General features: G+C 38.1%; 1 protein-coding gene and 1 long non-coding RNA gene across 13 annotated transcripts in view; one reads left to right on the forward strand and one right to left on the reverse strand.

Annotated features, from left to right (window-relative positions):
• The window catches only part of DLGAP2 (DLG associated protein 2), a 399013-nt gene that overhangs the window by 133617 nt on the left and 251860 nt on the right, over positions 1 to 13536 (reverse strand). The gene's annotated exons all lie outside the window — the stretch shown is intronic.
• LOC113946084 lies at positions 3436 to 7069 on the forward strand. Its single transcript, XR_003527285.1, has 3 exons — positions 3436 to 4243; positions 5250 to 5332; positions 5424 to 7069. It is a non-coding gene; the product is annotated as an uncharacterized LOC113946084 (long non-coding RNA).

The raw sequence follows: 13536 nt of genomic DNA on the forward strand, positions 1-13536 counted from the left end.
TGTCCTTCTCTATGGGATGAAATAGAGGGATAATCAAAGGATAAAATAGTAGGAAAAGATCCTTGGTTATAAAGGGATGGAAATGAATAGATTGGTTCTGATTGGTGACTCTGTACTATGAGAGTTATTTAATGTCCACACACTTGAACTGAATTAGAGAACTAATTTCCAAGTAATACCTTTCATTAGCAGAATGCATGCATTTTCTTTATGTCAAAGAAGTAATATCAAGCCTTCATCTTTACTTAAGAAGGTCATGTGGCCTGTTATCCTTGCACAGGAGAGCAGGCCAATAATTCAAAACTAGAAGAGTTAACATTGAACTTTCCATAAATTTGCATAGGAGTCTTACAGGACTGGAGTAAGCATATATCAGAGAAAAGCCCCTGAACGAGTTAGTCAACAAAAGGGTAGTTGTAATCATATTGGAGACTCCAAATGGAAAGAAACCCACTTAATGCATACAAATGATTTATTATACTGTGTGCCACTTGGTATGACCCAGATTTTAGAAATTAGATACAAGATTCAGGAAACCTTAACTATGGACATCAGTAAAATTAGGTGCTAAGAGAGGTCAGGAAATTATCCAGCATTTTCTGTTTTTCACTAGTAGCTTCTTTGTTGGTGAGAAAATTCACCTTCTGGTAATATGATAAGACTTTTGAAACATTACTGCTGGAAAACTAGGCTTCTGAATCCTTCCTGAGCTCTACTACCCTCTAAAAATCACAGATCAGGCAGCTGATTTCTGTTTGAATTCCACAAGAGCTTGATCTTTCAGTGACACTCATGGTAACACACATTGACAGCATGGGGTGCAGCACAAAGACCTCTCATGCCACAGGTGGGAATCCTAACCCTCAGCAGCTGGGAGCTGCATCACATGCTCTTCCTATTCTTACTCTGAATCCCCCAAGACATGTCGTTCCCTGATCGCCTCCGTCTCTGGAGGCAGGCACAGAGAACTGGAAGGTGATACCCACTGAGTGTGGAACAGAGCTGGTGGATCTCCTGCCAGGGACTGCCACTGGAGAGCCTGTCCTTACCTTTTGTGGCATGCAGGATACTGATGGTAAAACCCACCACCCCATGAAAGAGCTCTTGCTTCAGTTTTCATTGTTTACTTTAACCTTTCAGAAGCAGAGCCCAACATTTGATTTCTCTCTGCTATGCTTACAGAGCCCAGCAGTGCGCAACCAGCTGCAAAACACAGCGAACTGGTTGAAATTGCAAACAGGAGATTTCTAGGCTTTCCCTGTACAAGTTGCTATAGCAGATGACATAACTTAAGAAATCATCAGTATACTTGAACAGATCTATTTTTAAGTTGATTTTTTCCCCCCTTTATCCCTAGTACCAGAGTGGCATCCACCTGGGCCTTCAGAAATAGACTGTCTTGATGAAGTTTGTGCTGTTACAGACCAGCAACTTGAAAAGGGTTAAATACATTAGCCACTCCACTCAAGAAATGAACAGGAGTGAAAAATGCAACTCCTTAGAGACCAATCTGTCCTCTGGGCAAAACATTCATATCGTTCATTACGAAAAAGAGAGTATGCTTCTTAGAGGATGACAGACAGAAAAAAATCCTGAATATCAATATTTATTTGCTAAACTAACCTGAGTTCTTTAAAAGGGTGACCAAGCTGACGGAAAGGTGATGAAAGCAATCTATCTGGATTTCACCCAGGCATTTGATAAGCTGTCACATCAGAAACTAGTGGGGAAATTATAAGACAGGAACAAGTAATACATTGACATTGTTTAAAAGCTGTCTGTCATCCCAAACCAGAAACTGTTAAGTAACTGAGTAACTAGTTAAAAGGTGGAGAGGCAGAGGTCTTGACACTGGCATGTCTCAACATCTGGGTTCATCCTGAGATTCTTTTACTATATTTTACAAATGATTTCTTAGTATTTATTTCAAAGGAATAAAATAAAGTAGCTGAAGGAGGAGGACTTGTAACTTTTATGATTGCTACTGCAATGCAGAAGAGTATCTAGATTCTGCATATATATATATTTTCTTCATGGATTTTTATTTAATAGCATTATTCTTCCTTACAAAGACATTAGAAAAAGTCAGCAAAAAAATAAAAAATAGATTATTGAAATTTATTTCTATGACTTGAGATCTGGACATGATGCACAAAACACTCAGGAGGACAAACTGTAAATTCTCTTTCATGGGAGTAAATGGAAAACCCACATACTGGGTTTTTATATGGGGAAAACCCACGTACACACAAATAGATTTGTTTCCTGGTCCCTACTCAAAGGCATCCTAAACTGAATAGTGGGGAACTTCTGGTATTTCTGGAGAACCAGCTGAAACTCAAAGTGTAACACGAATGCAAATAACAAAAATTCAGGAAAAACTCGGGATTTGTTCCAACTTGAAACAGAAAGAAATTAAGTAAAGAAGCATGAGACTCTGTTGAGATTCTAACTAAAGGACATGATTCCACAAAATCTCTTTCACTTTTCTCTCTTTGTATATGATTCTCCATTTAATTCTGTGCAATTGCAACTTTTCAGTTTTAAGAGATATTCATAATTCAGGACCAGATCCTGTATGACCTGTCAGTTTTTTAATAACATATCTTCAATTTACATACAGACTTCAAGTAAAATGGGAAATATAAAAAGATTAAAGTGTTCATGACAGTTTAAAGCAAAAAAGTGCACTTGCCTAAAACAAACATATTCACTTTTTCCTATCTTATTATTAATAATACATGTATAAAGCATATTAAGAACTACAAAACACAAACATGTCACACTTTCTCTACTGCAGTGTTCAAAGTAACTGATAGCTCATGAATAACAGTTTCAAAAGCTGTATGAGGATACACTTCTCAATACTTAAGCAGTACAAAGAACTTTAATCTCAAACTGATAGGTTTACAGAGGTATTATTTAAACATGAAAGTCTAATCAATATCCTAGAAGAGCCATGTACAATGTATTTTTTTAATATACCTTTGTGCAACAGAAAAGATGTTGGACCTGAAAATTACATATTTCATGTTTGTGGTACCGAAATTTTCAAATTGGGCCTAGCTCAATGTACAGAAGTCATTAGATTATGAAAAATCTGATTTTTTCCCCCGCCTTACTTTTTCACCCACAGAATACAAAATGATTCTCTACCAGAGTCATATGGTGGTACTGCAATCTAAACATATTATCAGCTGTGACAGAAATGCTATTTCTGTTGAATAACAAAGGAATGCTGTGACAACTCTGTCAACTTTTGGCAGGTAATGGTACCGATTCTATTCCTTGGGAGTTTTGCACTACTGTGGTTCATTGTGCCTTTTCTGACTGGCAGCAGGGTGGAAGGAGAGAGGCAGCTCTTTCTTGTGGCCATGTATGTAGTGGGTTGGCTTTTGGATTTTTTAGGCGTTCCTTGGCAACAGGGGTCAGAAATCTAAGGAAGTATTCCATATCATCCTTTAGTGTAACACAACATACAAACAAGGCGGAGATAAGAGAGCTCGCTCTCTTCTCTCTTCCAGTGGCTGAAGGCAACAGGTCTCTCCGCAGACGGTCTTTGCTTGCATAGGCCAGGGCCTGCCTGCTTGGACCTGCTGTTATCTCCAATCCCTCCAGGAGGCGTGGGGGAGTTGGTTGGTGCTTTGCACGGTTCTGCTGTCTCGTTCAGGGAAGAATTTAATTCATTTTTTGTATTTATTCACTAGCTCTCTATTAATGGGTATATTTGGAGGATATTTGCTTTTAGGTTTTCTTTATCCCTGTTTCCTCCCTCCCTTTTCCTTTTTTTCCCCCGGGAGCTCCCTATTGTGTGTACAATTTATTCAAATTGTATATATAATTGTAAATATATGTGAATATATATTTTTGATATAATTCCATTTTATTTGGACTTCTTTTGGTTTTTCTGTGGTTTGTTTTTTTTTTCCCTTGCTTGAGAGAGCGGGAGGAGGGAGGAGACAGCTTGGACTCAGCAAGAGAGCCAGACCAAACTTACACAGTGTAGTACCCTCATCATCAGTTTGTGACAGTCCTGACTGTTAGCCAAGCTTTTGCATGTACGTGACCCTAAATTCCCTCAACTGGTACATCAACCTCAGTGTAGTTACAATGACCTATATTTAATGCAGAGTTTCTCCAAGAAAGCAGTACCTTGCATCATCCCTGAAACACGACAGTGCTTCTCAGTGGGAACAACTTCAAACAATGAAGAAAGAATAACTGCAACTTTTGAAAAATCCATGTAGTAGTTGAAATAAAGTAGATTATATTAGGCCTGATTGTTCTGTGTGTACTTATCAAAGTGTACAAACAAGTAGCTTAGAAGTAGTACCAATATGAAACAGATCTGAGTTATTTAGCTTGATTTTTGGTGCAGAAAGCTGAGTGGAGTTGACCAAGTCAATACAAGGATTCACCTCAAATTATTACAAAAGTTCTTTCAGAGAAATTACTCTTTTGACTTTTCACTTGGGTGCTTCACCTTCCTGTACAAAGTGTACTAGGAGTCTCATTGCTAATGGTAGGCTTTATGAAAGACAATGAAAAGTAAAAAAGTGAAAAAAAGCCTAAGCAACTAATAAATTTCAGGTACTTTTATCTTAAATAATGTGCATCTGTTTTACAAAACGGTGGATGAATCATTTTAGTACCAGGGCTCTTTCAATGTTTTAAATATGTGACTCAAAACTTCCAGAACCATCTCTAATCCAATATTACTTGAAGACTTTCAAATTCCTAGGTGAAAGCATACAAACATACATTTTTTATAATGTAGATAACAAGGTTTTTGAAGATTCTTTATGAAAAAGATTATCATATAGGGCTGACATTTGCTGTGAGCAAGTTTCTAATTTGATGGGAAAAGAAAAAAGCATTTCCAAAAACAGCTAAGTGAACCACAAGGCAAAATTGTTGTTCTTGAATATTTCTCAAAGCACCAGAGTTTATCATTGTGTGTATGTATTTATATATCTTTGGTGTTTTTCACTGTAATATTTCAGTACTAATACAATATCTACTCTGTCTCCACTAAGAGATGGGTAGATGTTTCAGAACAAGGACCTATATCTACCTTGATACTTTTAATGCATTTTAAATACCCCATGTGCTTCCAAAATTCTTTTGAGAATCTTGCTTGAGATACTGGCCTAAGACATTACTGCCTCATCCCCATCTGAATTCTCTGTGCGATGAGCAGTACATGAACATTTGTAGTGAAATCTTGTAAATTTAATAAAATGTTACAGGTTACGGTTTAAACAACAGTTATTCATACTTAAGATGCTTCCTTAACACTCTTTGCTGCTGTTCTCACCAGTGCCTCAGTAATGTAAGTACATTTGTTTAACATGAACTTAGGAGTTCACTGAGTCTCATTTAAAATCTAGAAACATTTATGGGACTATTTTCATTCATTTCAGCTTTCTTGGGATCAGACCTGTAGAATTTAGCCATATAGTGATGCTGTTTCTAGAAATAATCACTTATCATCCCATCTGGAACAGTACTCAAACACAGAATAAGATAATATCTGTATCTGAAATATTCAATTCCAAAGACACTTTGAATTAAAGTGGAAACAGCTGCATAGCCAGAAACATCCAAGTATACTGACTAAATACTAATCGTGTACTGCAAGCATATCGGTTTCAGTGAGAATAACATGAATGCAATTCATTAATATTCATGATTACCACATGTATTATTAGTATAATTAACCTCATTCATATATCCATAGGCATGGATTTGGATAGGTGGACTACCCATTCTTATGGTGAATGCAAAATCAGCTGGACAGCTGGGTTTGCAGTGTTGTGATGACTGATAAAAACCTTGGCCACTGGCTGGATACTAGTGGTATCTCCACACATAAAACTGGGGTCAGTTGTTTAACAACATTAATGTCTGGAGGAGGTGATGGAGTCAGTCCATCATCAGCAACAGTATCAGTTTAGGGGGAAAGGTCAGCAAGACAGCTGTTAGTACTGCTATTCAGCAGAACCTGACTGGCTAGAGAAAGAGGCTGATAATAAACTCGTGGTATGCAAGATAAATGCCAAGTCCTATCTCTGGCATATAATAGCCTCTTGCCTCAGTGGAGCTGGTGGTCAGTTGATTCCAAGGCAGCTTTGCAGAAAAGGAGTTGGGATTCCTGGTGGATAACAAGGTGAATGTGACTTAACGGGGCACCCTTGAAGGCTGTCAAATATTGCACAAAGTTTTCTAGAAAGGCTGCAGATATCTCTGTCCTTGGAGATGTTCAAAATTGACTCTACAGGGCCTTGAGAAACTCCAGGTCAGCGTTGCTTTGACTGGGACCTGGACCAGATGTTCTGCAGAGCTCCCTTATAATTTGTATTATTTTATGATTCTAGATTTTAGCAATCTCTTTATAAAAAGATGGAAGACTACACATTTACACTGATTGCAAAAGTATTAGCTCTTTTGCATATTACATCAACCTATCTCCATCTTTTATGAGTGAATAGAGTTGTACTTGAGTATTCTTTTGTAGCATCATATCCTGTTCAATTTTCACTACAGCATATTTGTCATTCTTAAAGCAAAAAGTAATTTTGCAAGTCTGACACTGCAACAATGAAAGTACAGCATGCCCATAAGCCAGATATTTTCTAGCTAAGAAGATTTTTGCTAGTATCTGTTTTACATGATTTAGTGACTACCTTCTGCATAGACATAGCACACCATTCGTAGTATATGCTCTTTGCTCAGTATATTTAATAAATAGATTACCTTCTGTTCATTTGATAATGCAAATTTACTTGTCTCAAAAAAAATGAATTTGTATACCCCAAGAAAATATAACCTTCTAGAATTTGACTTAGTTTATAAAATGGCATTTTTTTGACAGTACCATGCAATTAAAGGGCACATCGCTGAGTGTACATGGGTACCCAAAACATGAAAATTCCATTGCTAATTGGCCTGTTTTCCAGTGTAACTCTCCATGACACTCTGCTTACCATGTTTTTCTGAAAACTTCTTTTTAGGATGCCATAGATTTTTATTACTTGCAGACTAAACGTGTGGCTGTGCTTTAGTTAACTTGAAGCCTGCGAAGAAAAATTAGAGACTCTACTGTGTTGTAGCTTGGAGGCAGTAAAGTTATTTGCTATGGAGATATAATATGTGCTTGTGTTCATGTCACAGCATCTGTATAAATATCAAGCTTGTACTCTCCTGTATACTGACAATTTTCTGGCTCTGCAGGTTATTCTGTCGGTCACTAAGTTCTGGATATCATCTTTCCTGCACTTCCTATGGTTTCCCTTTACTTTGTCTCCTTTTGTCTTTCTGATTTGCAACAGAAAACAACAAATGAACATAAGTTATTATATGACAGAATGTTGTCTTGGTTTTGTTGATAGTTGTTGTTGTAGTTTCACCATAACTCATTCTAATTGTCCTTCATGCAATTAAAATAAAATCCATTTTAAAAGAGAGGGAGTCTCAGTACTTTCTAGGAAGTGATGATCCTTTAATACCAGTATGTACTGATTTAATATAGTAACAACACCCAGCAATTGAATTTCAAACACTATGTGTATTCAAATAAAATGAACAAAAATAAACACCAGCTTTTTCTCCTAAGTCACAGAATTGAAAACAGCCATTCCCTGAAGCACTGCTACTGAAGCTCTCTACTACTGGACCATTTGCTGAAGCTCCTCATTCTTCTGAGCTCTCCGACTGTGGATGACAGTTTTTCTTTAGTAAAACTCTACATTAAAAAGTCAAATAAAGTGAGCTTTAATTCAGCTGCTTTTCCTTGATTCTGAGGAATTGTAATGTCTCTGCTGAGAAACCAAGTGAGATTAAATTTACACAATCATATTGATAAATCATTCTTCAATGGCCTTCTTTATCTCAATTAGATTTCAAAGGTGCAATAGCAAGAAAGTGGTGGTTCTGGACATTCTAAATAGGATATATTTTACTGTGCAGATTTTAAAAGTTGATGGAACATTACGGTTACTTTATTTGAAATACAGAGTTCTGAATTTCTCTCTTTAGAGAGTTTATTTTTACCACACCAGTCATTCAAATATATCTCATTCACCTGTTGATGGTACCTAAGGCAACACAATTTAATTGAGATCATAACTTTCCCTCTGAGCATGTCCAAATTCTGAGGCACATAAATACTCCAAAGACAAAAATAACTGAACACATTTAAACATGCAGTTTCTATGGATACAAACAAAAGTAAAATGTCTAATGTGAGTTCTTATTCAGCCTGATGCCTTACAGATTAGAAGTACTTCATTAAGCCTTAGAGACAGATATTATTCCATAAATAAATACATAAAATAATAAAAAAGAACCATCGAAAATCCCACATCCTCTGTTTCTGATATGCAATTATGTATTCTAGTTGTGTAAGGATTACCACTGGCAGCCAGTTCCTGCTTTCCCATTTCCACCCCACATTACAGCCTTATTGATAGACTTGAGATATAGTTTGTGTCATTTTCAAAAGAAAAATTTTTCTGTTGAAACATGAGAAAACTCAAAGCTCAAGACTTTGAGGCTTCTGGCCTTCACTCCAAGTGTTTAGAGAATAATAGCTACAGAGTTAACTGCTACAGATGCCTGATGCTGCTAGGTCAAAGTAATGAATGTTACATGGCTGACCTTTTAAGCCAAGATCAGCAAGAAAAGACCTGAAAAGCACAGTAGCATGATTAGAGATGTCGAAGTACTCGTGAGATTTCTCTCAGGCAGTTGGACACAGAGCCTAGTTTTTAAAAGTGTATTTTAAATGGCACTCTATTCAGTCTTACAGATCATATTTGAAGAGGTGTTTTTCACAATTATCATCAGCTTTAATGCTGTTTTCTGAATCCTGTGCTTTTGCAAGCCTTATTAGTTAACTTAATGAGTAAGCTTCTCACAAACTGCAGGTAAAATACAGCATGAGATTGTCAGCACTGGGGGTTTCTGTAAAGCTTTTTGCTAAAGCACAGGCTTCAATGATTATTCCTCAGCCGAATTCCACGCAATAGCCATGAAAGTCATCATTAGCACAGCACTGGGCTTCAACTCAGTTCCTGGTAGGGCTTTATTAGCTCCATACTGTATCACATTAAATATGGCTGCAAGGTTTTTTGGTCTGAATCTTGCTCACAAATGACCAGCCCAGAGCCTGAGTAGACTGACTAAAAATATAGACATCTAGAAGAGCCATAAATTACAGCAGGGGGGCCAGCTTTGACCACCTTAAGTTGACCTAACTCACTTGTTTTTTACACTGTTAAACCTATTTATCCACCAAAGTATCTGCCAAATGTTTTATGTTAGTAAAGACCATGTATCCACTTTGCTAAAATTTATTAGGCACTGTCTTTGTGCTGAAAAGGACAAAACAGCTGCATAAAGCTGGGTTCAATGGACAGAAGTTCCATTGCCTGCTGAACCAACTAATTCCAGTGCAGACACAGGCAGGAGCAGCATCACAAGTATTCCCAAGTGGAGGCTAACGGCAGCAAGATCCCTCACACCTGCCTTGGGCAGCTGCAAGGTCTGTGCCTGGTAACTGCCTGTTCATATGGCTTGGAGCCAACATGAGCTGCTCCCCCCAAGCCCTCTTTCAGTTTTCCCGTGCTTGCTGTCAACACCATGTTCTTTTCAGCCTCCTTTACTGGCAATAATTGTCCCTAACAACACTTCAGACACTGGATTCTCACTTATCAATGCCTGCATTTTTGCAGTTGAGGGTTTGTTATGATGCAGACCCACCCAAGGAAGTTCTATACATACTACCCCTTTCTTTATGTCTATAGATGCCTACCCATGGCACTGTGTTATGGAGATTTACCACTCCAGTAAACATTAATTTAGGGAGCTCTCATCTCCATTTTCCACAGTATCATTAGTATTAGTTGTCTGCAACTGCCATTTCACTACATATTCTCACAATCTTATTAATATATGCTTTATTTGTTCTTCTGGCATAGAATTTTAAGAAGATCTGACTTGTGCAATCAGGTTGTTGATTGGTCTGGCAGTTTGCAGATTCCTCACCAACTAACTGAACTCAAGGGTTGATTTTAAAAAGGAATAAGAATTACTAGAGACAACTTGTGAAAATCAGAAAATGAGTAGAGAAATGCACAATAGTGAGTCCACTAAGGCAGAAGCCAAATGCTCAAATGGCACATGGGTATTAGGTGGGTAGTGCTCACACAGTTGAAGGGTAGCAACAACATTACTACTGTATGGGCTGTTACATGGGACAGCAGAGGAACACTGGGAAGGGAGGGATGAAGAGTCAGACAATGAACACAATTCATGGGACATTAGACTTCAGTATTTCCATTTGCCTAAATAGGAACTTATTTTGTGCATATTATCATGCTCATCAGTTATCCTGATTAATTAAGACTTGACTCTATACTTAATACCTTATCAATTCTTATGAAGAGTAGTTGATGGAAAAATCATTCTACTTATCATTCACTAAAACACCAAAAATTTATTTTACTTGGCTAGAATTCTACTAAAATACTTCCAAGTACTTCAGAAGCCTGAACTTACCTTGCATGCTTATTTGGCTCAACAGGAGCAAGACTCAACTGCCTAAATCCTAGCAAACACTGTTGATAGCCAATGTGGAGATAAAGTGCTATTTGGGAATAGGTTGCTATTCATCTAATCTTAAAACAGACATCTTCAATAGGTCTTATGAACCATATCATGAAAGTATTTGCTTCTCTCCATTTACTGTAGAGTCTGGGGTAACTGGCTTTAACACAGACTCCTACAGTGTAGTACAGTACATTCATCCAACTTGAACTTAGATTCAAGTTGGATGAATGTTACCTTAGGAATTCAAATGTAGAATCAGATACTTAATGTACAAAAAAATCATGTCAAGGATCCTGCAGTGAAATTCTTTAAAAGGAAGAACAAAACAAAATAGGCAAATCTCTTTTAACCCCAGCCGATTCCCCCCCTCCAGAATTAAACCCAGAGATTTTTTTTTTCAAAACTTCTTGTTCTGTATCTCCAATGCAGTAAAACAGATAGGCTGAACAGGTAGGCTAATATTAGAGACAGACACACTAATCACTGTTGGAAGGGATCTTCCCCGCTGTCTCCTCTTCCAAATGCACTTCTTCTGTGAGGCCCAAATTTGGCAGCTGATAGCACAAACTTCACAGTGGTCTGTGGTATACTGCAAAGAAATACCCATAGCCCTGCTTTCCCCAGTCCTTTGCACCTCCTGTAACTGAACCTTGTCAGTTTTAACCCAGTCCATTCTGCCTCAATCGAACACGCTGAATACTTGTCTATGATTTAGCAAGAGTTAAAATTATCTTTTAGGAAAAAAGCAGTGAAACTGCAAAGCAAAACAAATATGACAACCAGTTCTAAATGGTAGCTACTAACAATAATATTCTTCAGTACCTATGTTGAGCATTTCCTACCCTGCCAGGAGGTGACTCATAGATGTAGGGACACTCTCACACAGGGAAACCTTACACCACAATGCCTAATGAGTCTATGAACCCCTGCACGGATTCACCATCTGATACACTCCACTGCACACCTCTGAAACCTGGTCCAGAGATTATCCAGAGCTGAAGATACTCAGTGTGGGATGAGCCTTGCTATTGCTGAGTAACTTTAAGCTTGGAGGCCAGGGCACAAAAGGTGGGAAGGCCACTGCCCTCCCCTTTCTCACACCCACATGGGTGCAGGTTGTGGAGAAGCTCACATTCAGATCTGCAAATGCAGAAGTGAGAGTTTCCAGCATCCAGTCTTGCCGCAGGCTGTATGTCTCCACTGCCTAACATATGGAAATCAGCTTCCAGAGTTGACCTACTTGTTCCAAGGGAGGCCCTGTGAAGTCAGTCCCCCAGCTATGTTTGTACTTACCTCCATGCCAAAGTCTGGTAATGCAAACTCAGGCAAATCAGCAGTGCAATTTTTAGGGATTTTGAACTTAGTGTCAGGGTTTGAGAGCAATAAGAGTGGCCTTAACAGTCCAGAAGAAAGTTGTACTAAGGCTGGTTTGGAGTGTCTATAGATTCATAAAACTTTTATTTTTCCTACTTTTTAGAAATATTATGAAAACAATTAAAGACAGTGATAGCTTATACTTCTATCTTGTCCTAACATGCCCAAAACCTTATCTAGCATTCTTTGCATATCCAGCACTGATGGGAAAACAGGTTAGACTTCAGCTATATAACTATGAAAAAAAATCTCAAATACCCCAAACACCTCTATTTCAAGAAAATATAATTTGCTGTCTTGTGCAAATTGACTAAGATTTTGGTATCCACTTGAGAGAGCTTCTGTTCACAAAATGTGCTTTTTTCTCAATAAATAAAAGAGATGACTTCAAAGCCATAAAACACTTGAAACATTCACATCATCTCATCCCTAATTCTTATTGCAGACACTCCTCCTATTGCATAACATATGTGTTGGAGAGGTTTGCAAAAGTTTGTGCAAACTGTATGCAATATTTTAAAGATTAAGCACTAAAATACAGAGGAAGAGGTCAAGAAAACAGACAAGCTATGATATTACACAGCAAAATACGAACACACTACATAACTTTTTAGAGTTTATGAGGAGTGAATAGTGTAACATCTATTCAAAGCATGACGTTCAGTAATATAATTAAAAATGTGTGACAGTCTACAAACAGAGCTATAATCCACCTTGACAGAAGTTAGTGCATCAAGCAAATCCTGACCCGGGAGTCCTGCCACTTTCTTAATTGGAACAATAACTGGGTTTGCCTGAAAGAGTGAAATGTATTCCCCATCTTAAATTGTACCAATGGATAACGGAAAAATCAGACAGAGCAGAAAGACTGCAGAAACAACTGGAAAATAAATGCAGTTGAAGACAAGTTCCTGTTGACAAAACTTACTTAATTGAAAGGAATCAGATCATGCAAGGAAAGTTGTTTATGAGGCCACATAAGAAGGGCTGTAAAGCTCTTATTTTAAAAATATGTCAGTATTCTGAGCTAGAAAGGCATTACAATAATGTACACCAAGGGAGGAACTGCCCCCCTGTTCTGTACAGGCTCTAACAGGGAAAACTCGGCTATCTGACGGCTACAGAAGAAACAAGTGCAATAGTCCCAATGAGATAATATCTCTGCACAAGTGCATACTTGCTCAGGATTATATCTATATGGACTCTATTTACATGCTGTGCTGGTTTTGGCAGGAGTAGAGTTGATTTTTGTCACAGTAGCTAGTATGGGGCTATGTTTTGGATTTGTGCTGAAAACAGTGCTGATTATACAAGAATATTTTCATTGTTGTTGATCAGTGCTCACACAAAATTGAGGCCTTTTCTGCTCCTCACCCTAACCCACCAGCGAGGAGGCTGAGGGTGCACAAGGAGTTGGGAGGGGACAACAGCTGGGATAGCTGACCCCAGCCGACCCAAAGGATAGCCCACAACACATGGTGTCATGCTCAGCATAAAAAGCTGTGGGAAGACAGAAGAATGGGGGTGACGTTCGGAGTGATGGTGTTCATC

Source organism: Corapipo altera, unplaced genomic scaffold (assembly GCF_003945725.1).
Source record: "Corapipo altera isolate COAL_440 unplaced genomic scaffold, ASM394572v1 46, whole genome shotgun sequence".
NCBI classification, from domain to species: Eukaryota; Metazoa; Chordata; class Aves; order Passeriformes; family Pipridae; genus Corapipo; species Corapipo altera.